The 10,431-nt window shown below is 46.6% G+C and overlaps 1 non-coding gene across 1 annotated transcript; it reads left to right on the top strand.

Moving 5' to 3' along the window:
- The first annotated feature begins 9,723 nt into the window (after nucleotides 1-9,723).
- On the top strand, nucleotides 9,724-9,797 carry Trnad-guc (transfer RNA aspartic acid (anticodon GUC)). Its single transcript has one exon. It is a non-coding gene; the product is annotated as a tRNA-Asp (tRNA).
- Nucleotides 9,798-10,431: the final 634 nt, after the last annotated feature.

The raw sequence follows: 10,431 nt of genomic DNA, 5'->3' as shown, positions 1-10,431 counted from the left end.
TTGTGGCACAACTTGACCAGCAGAAGGGATCGGTTGGTAGGACATGTTCTGAGGCATCAAGGGATCACCAATTTAGTATTGGAGGGCAGCGTGGAGGGTAAAAATCGTAGAGGGAGACCAAGAGATGAATACAGTAAACAGATTCAGAAGGATGTAGGTTGCAGTAGGTACTGGGAGATGAAGAAGCTCGCACAGGATAGAGTAGCTTGGATAGCTGCATCAAACCAGTCTCAGGACTGAAGACCACAACAACAACAATCACCCCGTGAAGTATCATTTCGATTGCTCGTCCTCTTACAGTACACTAATTACGTTGCTGGTTCAGTTTTCCTGAACAAATTTCAAGGTCATTTCACTCATTTGGGCCGCACTGACTCCATTCATTTCATTTCAATGAACTTCATCGAAATGGTGTATATCTCTGTGGCTAGGTAAGCCACGGTCTTACACCAAATTCGTTCGTCCAATGCTGATATTTCCACATGCCCCTGGGAAAACCTCTGATTACTTACTGAATTTGCATAAAATCCTTTTGGGTGCTAGGAGCCGCGACTATTAAACACTAACAACCGGCTGGAGTGGCCGTGCGGTTCTAGGCGCTACAGTCTGTAACCGAGCGACCGCTACGGTCGCAGGTTCGAATCCTGCCTCGGGCATGGATGTGTGTGATGTCCTTACGTTAGTTAGGTTTAATTAGTTCTAAGTTCTAGGCGACTGATGACCTCAGAAGTTAAGTCGCACAGTGCTCAGAGCCATTTGAACCATTTAAACACTAAAACATCTATAAATACGACGTTTCGACCACCTATGCTGCGGTTTTTCGAAAGTTAGGAAATGCTACATCCACCTAACTGCCTTGACACATGGCTTTCTGGCTGCCATGCGAGAAAATCGTTAAGTTTGGTTACGCATAATAGTGGTGGTTTGACAATTCTAGAGGTGAATGCCTTGCGGTCTTGCGGAATGTGGTACAAACTTCGACGCAGTGCGGGAAACCTGTCCAATAGTAATAAATCCCACAACCAGCTAACAGCGAAAACGGGAAACACCCCGTAAATTCCCGATTCTTTAAAGAACCGATCTCCCGTGTATAAAACAGCTTCAAACGTATCATTACTTCAGAAATGTGTTAAATATTTGGCTTTAAGCATGTACGCAAGACAAAGTTCAGGAAAGGTTTCAAATTATGCTTAAAGTTTGTCGGAAGGCGCTAAGCGCTCTGACTGTGAAACACTAGACGAATATAGTCCGGGTAATTTGCGCTTCACTCTAAGCAAAAGCAAGTTCTCGCGCATCTCTACGTCTACATCGCATCTCCTGAAATGCGTGTCGTACGATGGTATAATTTTTCGAGCATATTCAGTGGTATACGTAGATACTGTGCGCAAAGTGTGTTGCGAATAGAACTATTAGCAAAGAAGTAATAGAGTAAAACATATTGTCTGCTGCTTAACTTTTACTGTATGAACAGCGAAAATGCAGCAAAAGATAAATTTCTTACCTCTCATTATTTAGTGTGGTGTAAGAGAGAGAGAAAGGTTCATACAGATCTGAAAATAAGTTTAAACTTCGTTGGATCTTGGAAGTCCCTAACTGCTCTTTCTCGAACACTGGATGAATATAGTCCGATGTTCGCGCGCCGTCAGCTACGTTGACGGAGGCGAACTTACTGTTTCTAATTGTAATACTTGCCTTACTGTGTTAAACTTTAAAGATGAGACTACACCTCTTAATGGTAGATTATGACAGAATTTTATAATTTTAAATTTCGCCAATAATTGCGCGAAGCATTGAAAAACAAATTTTTGCTGGCCCTGGAAGCTGCTAGATAGGCAACCTGAACTGGTGTCAGGTTCCGGTTTAGTCGCTTAGTGATGTAGATAGAATAATAACTAACACACACGCCACTGATCCCTATGAACATCGATCAACAGATTTTTAACTACTTCCAATACAAACATGCCTGCCCACCGAACGTTATCAAGGGATGTACAGCAATCACTGAACCAAACAGTAACATCAACATCGTCAACCGAAATGGAATTTACAATCACCTAACAGATGCATAAAAGACATAACCTGGAATAGGAGAACGAAAGGAAAGCCGCAACCAAACACATACTCAATGCGGCGATCCTTGGGGGAGGTTTCCTCCAACACCAGAGCAAATGTCAGGGTCATCGCATCTTCCCCGCTGGAAAACAGCCCAGTACAACTTGACTGAAGCTAAAGCACCTAAGAACCCTATATTGCCCCTGTACCAGCCTTCTACCTTCCAGAAAAGAAAAAAAGGCGTGCCTCTCCTGACTCCTCCAACGACTGGCCCGATTACACGCATACAGGATCTGCTTCGAGATACAGCTTCGGGGCCGTCTGGAGCAGAAGAGGACGCAACGCTTCAGGCGGCAGACGCTGCAGCTCTTGGGAGAAAACCTCGCCAACACGCAGCGCACGCAGCCGGACCCCGTAACGAGAGAGGCAAACACGGAAGTATCCAGCCGGGTGCCGCAACAGAAGGACTACGCACTGCCTCCGTATAGCAACAACAGTGGCACATGAAATCCGATTAATACGCGCGACCATAAAGGACACAGCAAATCGCTCCAAAGTTACGTCACCCGCTGAAGGGAGCACCGCCTCTAGCCAACATAACGTTCGTTTCGCAACCTTTTTTTTTCCCAAGATACTTACGTCCTCAAAATTCTTCTTTTTTTCCCTCCCTGGTCTTTAACTCGCTTTGCAAATCTCTCCTCTGTTTCGTCCACTGCTTGCTCACTGTGCAGTCTGAACAATATCTGGGAAACACTGCGGTGTCTGCGTCACTCCTATACAAAGGGTACTATAGTTCGAGTCACGAACGATGGCGGCCGAGGTTAGGCCGGTATTACACTACCATATTTCTTTGTCAAAATTGATATTCAAATATTTATGTCAAATAAATTTGATGGTGCAATAGACAACTTTGTCAAATTTCACCTGTCGTCAAATAAATATCAAATCTAAGACCTTACTGTGATGTGAAATATACCCGCCTAGAGACATTTGTTATGTGGCCAGGAAGTTGCTGTGTTCCTTCGAATAGTTTTTGTAATAAACTTTCTCAGACTAGGGTTGGGGTTGAGCAAGGGGCACAGTGCATGCTATTAATTGTGTGTTGATGGGCAGGTGGAATATGTTGCAGGCGACTTCTGTCCAGAATCACAACTACAGCCACCCATCTCTACATCTGGAAATACACAGGCAGCTTTTAAGCAAACCGGAATAGAGGATGCGATTACACTCTAAAATAGAGAATTCTTTCTTAGCTTTCCATTAAACTTGGTTTATTTTTGAACTCTGGATGCCACAAGTTAAAAAACGCTTCATATATTTTGTAATTTTTATTAATTTTGTAGTTGTTGGAACACTAATTCCATTAATCGAATTACTCAAAAATAAAAATAGTTCTTATTGCCCATATAGTGTACGAAACATTTATTTACCTTCACATATTCCCCCTTCAGTGCTTTACACATCGCTTCACACGTTTCTGGAATTATTTTGGTTAAAGCGCAATATGATATTTGAGCGCTGTGCTGTAAACTAGAGTAGCTCTCTCCTGATCAACAAATCACAATTTTCCCGTCTTCTGGACATACAGCATTTCTCAAGAGGGTATTCTGGTCTGTGATATGAGAAGCCACTTCACTGAGCAAATACTGAAATACACTCTCATCCATTCGTAAGTAATTTATATATAAGACTTGACGCCCTCCACTTCCCGCTCTCGTAACAAATTTTGGTGAATGATTTTACTATCTCGCCGCTTCTCTTCCAAATACACACACAGTGCAATTGTGATACTAGCAACTGCAGCGCACTGTAACAAGTTGTTGTCCGCCATCTTGAAATTTGATGAAAAATATGAAGACAGTGTAATACCCCTTTTTAGCGCCACGTCAAAGATCTTTGACGAAGATTTCATCATAATTACTTGTCAAAGAAATATGATGGTGTAATAGGCTTGTTCTGCGCACCTGCGTCACGAATTCTCCGACGGCCAATGATGAACGCCGCAGCTGATGCGAGCATTAAACGTGATTGTAGCGAATTGTTTAATGAATTTATATTCCATTTGTTACGAGCTGTCATTGCTGACGGTGTTGGTACATGACACACTCCGCTTGCATGATTCTCAAGCAGAATGCATGCGCATGCGAATACCACAACTGTCGCTTGGAATCGTGAGCAATGCAATCCTCGTCCATGCCTCGACATTGGCAAACCGCCGTCATTCGTGGATCGGACAGTTTTGCAATACGACGCAACAGAAAGTCGCAGGAGGCCGACTGTTGCTGCGTTCTGAGAATACTTCATACCTGCATTGTAGCCGCTGTGAAGTCTGCGGGCGCAGTCGTTAACTAGCAGGGTAGTTTGATGTGCTTGCTATGGCATCGTGGTCACGAAGTGAGATTGGAGATTTGCGGTACAACTTCGAGTGCGGTTTAAACATAGACCTGTGTTTCAGGAATTGACTTGCAGTTGGTGACGTGCGTCCACGTCGTTCAGCTATATTCAGGTGGTACAGAAAATTCCAAAGAGGAAATTTCAGCCTGGAGGACGCTGAGAAAACGACAAAGCCACGATCATCAGTTACGGAGGAAAACGTTAATGCTGTGACGAAAATGCTAGACGAATACAGGCGAGTGACCTACAAGCAGATAGAGGATAAATGCACCAGCAATTCGTTCGATTCTGCGTAATCATTTGCAAGTAAAGAAACTTTGTCGTTTCAGGGTGCCGCATAGACTGACGGAAGAGCAGTTGACACGACGTGTGACTTGCCTTGGTATCGGGAGACGTTAAAGTAGTTTTCTAAGGGACGATATCAGTACGTGAAAAACACCGTGACAGGTGACGGGACTTGGCTGTACTATTGTGACGTGACGACTAAGACTCAAAACAAAGTTTGGGTCTTTGAAGATGACGACACACCCGTAGCTGTCAGAAAATACCGATCAGTAAAGAAGAAAGTGACAGCTTTAAAAAAAAAATCGAATGGAAATGTGGAGCGTGTTGTTTTGGACACGCAGAAGGCAGTCACAGCTTAGTAATACACTGACCAATGCCTGCCTAAAGTCAAGAACGGGCACTCGGTTCCTTCGTCACAACGGTCCAGCTGACCGCACCAAAGCGTGCGCCGAATATTTTCGGGTTACAGGACTGAAACTTCTCGAGCACCATCCTTACAGTCCAGACCTTGCTCCTTGTGAAACTGAAGCTGAAAGGATTACATTTTTCAAGGGATGAGGACCTCCTGAGGGCTTGGGACAAAGAGTGTGCCTTAGTCCGTACAGAAACTTGAGAACTGGTTTAGAGATTAGTTTCGGAGAATGGAGAGATGTGCAGTATAGCGGAAATTACTTCTAAAAATTAAATAAATAAAGGTGTATTGCAAAACTTTCCTCGTACCATTCTTAGCAACCACTGCCTGTGTTTCATGTCCTTAGCCTCTTTACACCTGCGCTGTGGTTTCTGTACAGGTTGCAGCTGACTTTTCGGTCACTGTGTTTTATCCCTGCTTTCCTACGTCTTCAAATGCTACAAACGTACACTTGCGTTTCTTCGGGCTATGTACACCTACATGCATGTGATTACTTTGCAATTCACAATTAAGTGCTTGGCACAGAGTTCATCGAACCACCTTGAAGCTATTTCTCTACCGTTCAATTTTCGAGTGGCTAGTGGGAAAAGCGAGCACTTAGTCTACTGCGGGTAAGTCGTATGGCGAGTAGAGCCTCGCGGGTTCCTACACTTCTCCGGGACTCAAACTGATCTTCACAATGGTCGGTCTCTACCAGTGTTCCCATTCTTCTGTATTGCAGTATTTTGTAAGCATGATTTATGACACTGTTAATTGGTTAATATTCAGACCTGTCAGCACTGTCTTTTTTGGAACTGGAACTGTTACAGTGTTCTCCAAGTCTGACGGTGTGTATCCTTTATTCTGTCGTGTACCCTTTATTCTGTCGTAATCATAGCTTCTTGGGTCTGGAATTCCTAGCCCTTTTCCAAACACTCCCTTTTTGTGTTACTTAGTTCTGCGAAATTTAGCTCAGCAATTTGGATATGTATATATGTTATGATGTAAACGCTATCACTAAAATATTCTGTAAAGATAAACACTACCCATGGATTAGGCCTTTACGCCTGTTCCAACTAGCCGCTTGAGGCCTACAAGGCAGTATGAGGAACGATCTATGATCGTGCGACTTATGTGCATGTCTCTAGTGTCTCCACACGTTATTACTATACACACCAAAGAAAGTTCCGAGAGTTCCGGAACCTGTGCAGAAAACTGGAAAGGAGATCAACATAAACATCATTCCCGCCCGTTTTATTGCTCATGAAAACGACGCAGTGCATGTTGTACCACCATACAGCGAGACCTTCAGAGGTGGTGGTCCAGACTGCTGTACACACCGGTACCTCTAATACCCAGTAGCACGTCCTCTTGCATTGATGTATGCCTGTATTCGTCGTGGCTTACTATCCACAACTTCATCAAGGTACTGTTGGTCCAGATTGCCCCACTCCTCAACGGCGATTCGGCGTGGATTCCCAGAGTGGTTGGTGGGCACATCGTCCATAAACAGCCCTTTTCGATCTATCCCAAGCATGTTCGATAGGGTTCATGTCCGGAGAACATGCTGGCTACTCTAGTCGAGCGATGTCGTTATCCTGAAGGAAGTCATTCACAAGTTGTGCACGATGGGGGGCGCGAATTGTCGTCCATGAAGACGAATGCCTCGCCAGTATGCTGTCGATATGGTTGCACTGTCGGTCGGAGGATGGCATTCACGTATCGTACAGGCGTTACGGCGCCTTCCATGACCACCAGCGGCGTATGTCGGCCCCACATAATGCCACCCCACAACAGCAGGAAATCTCCACCTTGCTGCACTCGATGGACAGTGTGTGTAAGGCGTTCAGCCTGACCGGGTTGCCTCCAAACTCGTCTCCGATGATTGTCTGGTTGAAGGCATATGCGACACTCATTGGTGAAGATAACGTGATGCCAATACAGAGCGGTCCATTCGACATGTTGTTGGGCCCCTCTGTACCGCGCTGCATGATGTCATGGTTGCAAAGATGGATCTCACCATGGACGTCGGGAGTGAAGTTGTGCATCATGCAGCCTGTTGCACACGACGTCCTGTGGCTGCACGAAAAGCATTATTCAACATGGTGGCGTTGTTGCCAGGGTTCCTCCGAGCCATAATACGTAGGTAGCGGTCATCCACCGCAGTAGCAGCCCATGCGCGGCCTAAGCGAGGCATGTCATCGACAGTTCTTGTCTCTCTGTATCTCCTCCATGTCCGAACAACATCGCTTTGGTTCACTTCGAGACCCCTGGACACTTCCCTTGTTGAGAGCCCTTCCTGGCTCAAAGTACCAATGCTGATGCGGTCGAACTGCAATACTGACCGTCTAGGCATGGTTGAAGTACAGACAACACGAGCCGTGTACCTCCTTCCTGAAGGAATGACTGGAACTGATCGGCTGTCAGACCCCCTCCGTCTAATAGGCGCTGCTCATGCACGGTTGTTTACATCTTTGGGCGGGTTTAGTGACATCTCTGAACTGTCAAAAGGGTCTGTTATACAATATCCACAGTCAACGCATATCTTCGGGAGTGATGCAAAATTTTTTTTTATGTCTGTAGCAGATTAATCCTAATGCTTCTTTATTCACGCAGCTCTTCATTTGACCCACCAGGCTAAGTGGACGCCGTTCCACATCTTTGTACCTAAGAACAATCTGAAGAGGTTCCGGGAATCAAACCCACGTCCTTTTTATCCTACGACCTGTTCCTGATTCGTCTTTTCGTGAGTTCTGTTATTATCGAAGGTAGCCAAAGACGGACCGAACTCGCTGAGCTATCGTGCCGGCCAAGAATTTAGTTGTTATATGTATTTAATGCTTATTAGGGCAAAAAACTAGTTCCAATGGCTCTGAGCACTATGCGACTTAACTTCTGAGGTCATCAGTCGCCTAGAACTTAGAACTAATTAAACCTAAATAACCTAAGGATATCACACACATCCAAGCCCGAGGAAGGATTCGAACCTGCGCCCTGTTACAGAAAATGATTTTGAAAACGTGGCAGTGCTAGGTGGTGTCACAGGAAGTGGCTCTGAGCACTATGGGACTGAACATCTATGGTCATCAGTCCCCTAGAACTTAGAACTACTTAAACCTAACTAACCTAAGGACAGCACACAACACCCAGCCATCACGAGGCAGAGAAAATCCCTGACCCCGCCGGGAATCGAACCCGGGAACCCGGGCGTGGGAAGCGAGAACGCTACCGCACGACCACGAGATGCGGGCTCACAGGAAGTACTTTACTTTGTTGAGAATGAGTGTTTCTGTTGCGCTGTTCAGATATTAAAGAGTGGAAGAGAAATAAGAGGGATTGCAATGGTTGAGAAGCCGACAGAGCAAACATAGTGACAGTCACTACGCTTATCGGCATGTAGCCATAATTGTTCGTAGGGTGGTGAAATATAGCCGAAAAAGTGTACGTCACAAATGTATCGTAGACAAGCACACATCGCCAGGTCCAGACTAAGTCAGTTTTCGTACGAATGTCCTTGGAGAATGGCATCTCCCTAGTCATGTACGGGGAGTATTAGTTACGAGGTTCTTGGAAGTGACTAGTCTAAAGGAACTACTGGCCACATGAAACTCCTTCCACTGGTTCTGGCTGGTCTATCGGCGCCGCCCGACAGCCGTGTCACCCTCTGCCAATGTTGTTGTCGCTAAATGAGGTCTGGAGCGGTGTGGGGGTAAACACACCGCCACCGCGCTGCCGGCCGTTGTCAGGTTTCGTGACCTTGAGCCGCTACTGCTCTGTCCAGTAGCTGCTAAATTGCCATCAAGAGGCTGAGTGCAGCCCATTGCAATCGTGTGTGTGTGTGTGTGTGTGTGTGTGTGTGTGTGTGTGTGTACGCGCGCGCGCTTATATGTGTGGCGGGGGTATGTATGGCGACACCCTGGAACTGCAGCTAGTGATTAGAAGCGAACTCGCTGGTATCCTTTCCGCAACAAAAGCGCAGTCAGTAAATCGGCCGCGTAGCAAACACTACACACGACACGCATTTTTCGCAGAATAGGGCGGAGCGTGGAGGTGCGGGTGGTTTTGGCAGGCGGCCGCCGTCACAACAGCGGAGAGGAGAGGAGCGGCGACGCCCCAGTCGCGTCCAGACGCCCCAGTCGCCACGGGCGGCGGCGTTGCCAGGCCGGCGCGGGCCGCCGAGGAGGGCGACGTGGCAACGCCGCGGGGTTGCGGCCCACCCCAGGTGCCGTCGCAGCTGCCAGCTGCTGGCCGCTTCTGCTTCCCTTCCGCGACGCGCCTACAGCTGCTCCGCGTCATGTCCTATCCGCTCAGCGACGCGCCGCATTACGCTGTTGTGGTGACGCGCTCCGAGTTTGGTCCCTTCAAAACGTCTTTATCAGGTGGCGCACACGCCAAAGTACTCGTACTAGGGATGTATCGTGACCACCGGTATTTGCAGAATATCGATGTGGGAGTTTAAACATCCGTGTTTCAATGTCGACATTGGCGTGTTTGAAACATAGTAGAAGGGGGCGATTAACTTTCCGCCCAAAGGCCGTACAGTCCAGAAGCGGTACGCCAGTCAGGCAAAAGGAAGTGAACATTGAGGCAATCACCTCGCCGACCCCGGTAGCTGAGTGGTCAGCGCGACGGACTGTCAATCCTAAGGGCCCGGGTTCGATTCCCGGCTGGGTCGGAGATTTTCTCCGCTCAGGGACAGGGTGTTGTGTTGTCCTAATTATCATCATTTCATCCCCAACGACGCGCAAGTCGCCGAAGTGCGAGGCCTACGAGAAAGACAGGCCGCGGCGCGTACGTCACGAATGTAGTCCTGCGCTCGCTCGTTCGCTCAATTCAGCAGATAAACTACGTTTCCACACCTGTTAAGTCGTAACTAGGCGTGTCTGTACAAACGAAAACGGAATCTTCTACTGGAATCCGCTATTATGGAATCTTACTGTTATTAGTCCTATAATGATGGGAAGTCCATGGGCCTACTTATAATTTGTTGCGGCTGTACTGGCGTACAATAAAATAAAATCGTGTTGAAATGATTATCAGTTGCTTAAGGCACCACTTCCAGCATGTAATGAGTACTGTAAAGCAGAAGAGACTAAATGCTATAAACAAGCCATTATAACATTTATATCGAGTATTGGTCTAAAATTAAATTTTCCGGTGGTATTGTTAATCAGCAAGACTTCATAATAGCAGATTCCAGCGGAAGATGCAATTCTCGTTAGTACGTACTCGCCCAGCTGCGAGCTAACAGGTTTAGAAACGCATTTTGTCTGCTGAGCTGAGCGAGCGAGAGAATTCAGGACTACCTT

This window comes from Schistocerca cancellata, chromosome 10 (genome assembly GCF_023864275.1).
Source record: "Schistocerca cancellata isolate TAMUIC-IGC-003103 chromosome 10, iqSchCanc2.1, whole genome shotgun sequence".
NCBI lineage: Eukaryota > Metazoa > Arthropoda > Insecta > Orthoptera > Acrididae > Schistocerca > Schistocerca cancellata.
This window is presented reverse-complemented; position numbering and strand designations above follow the sequence as displayed.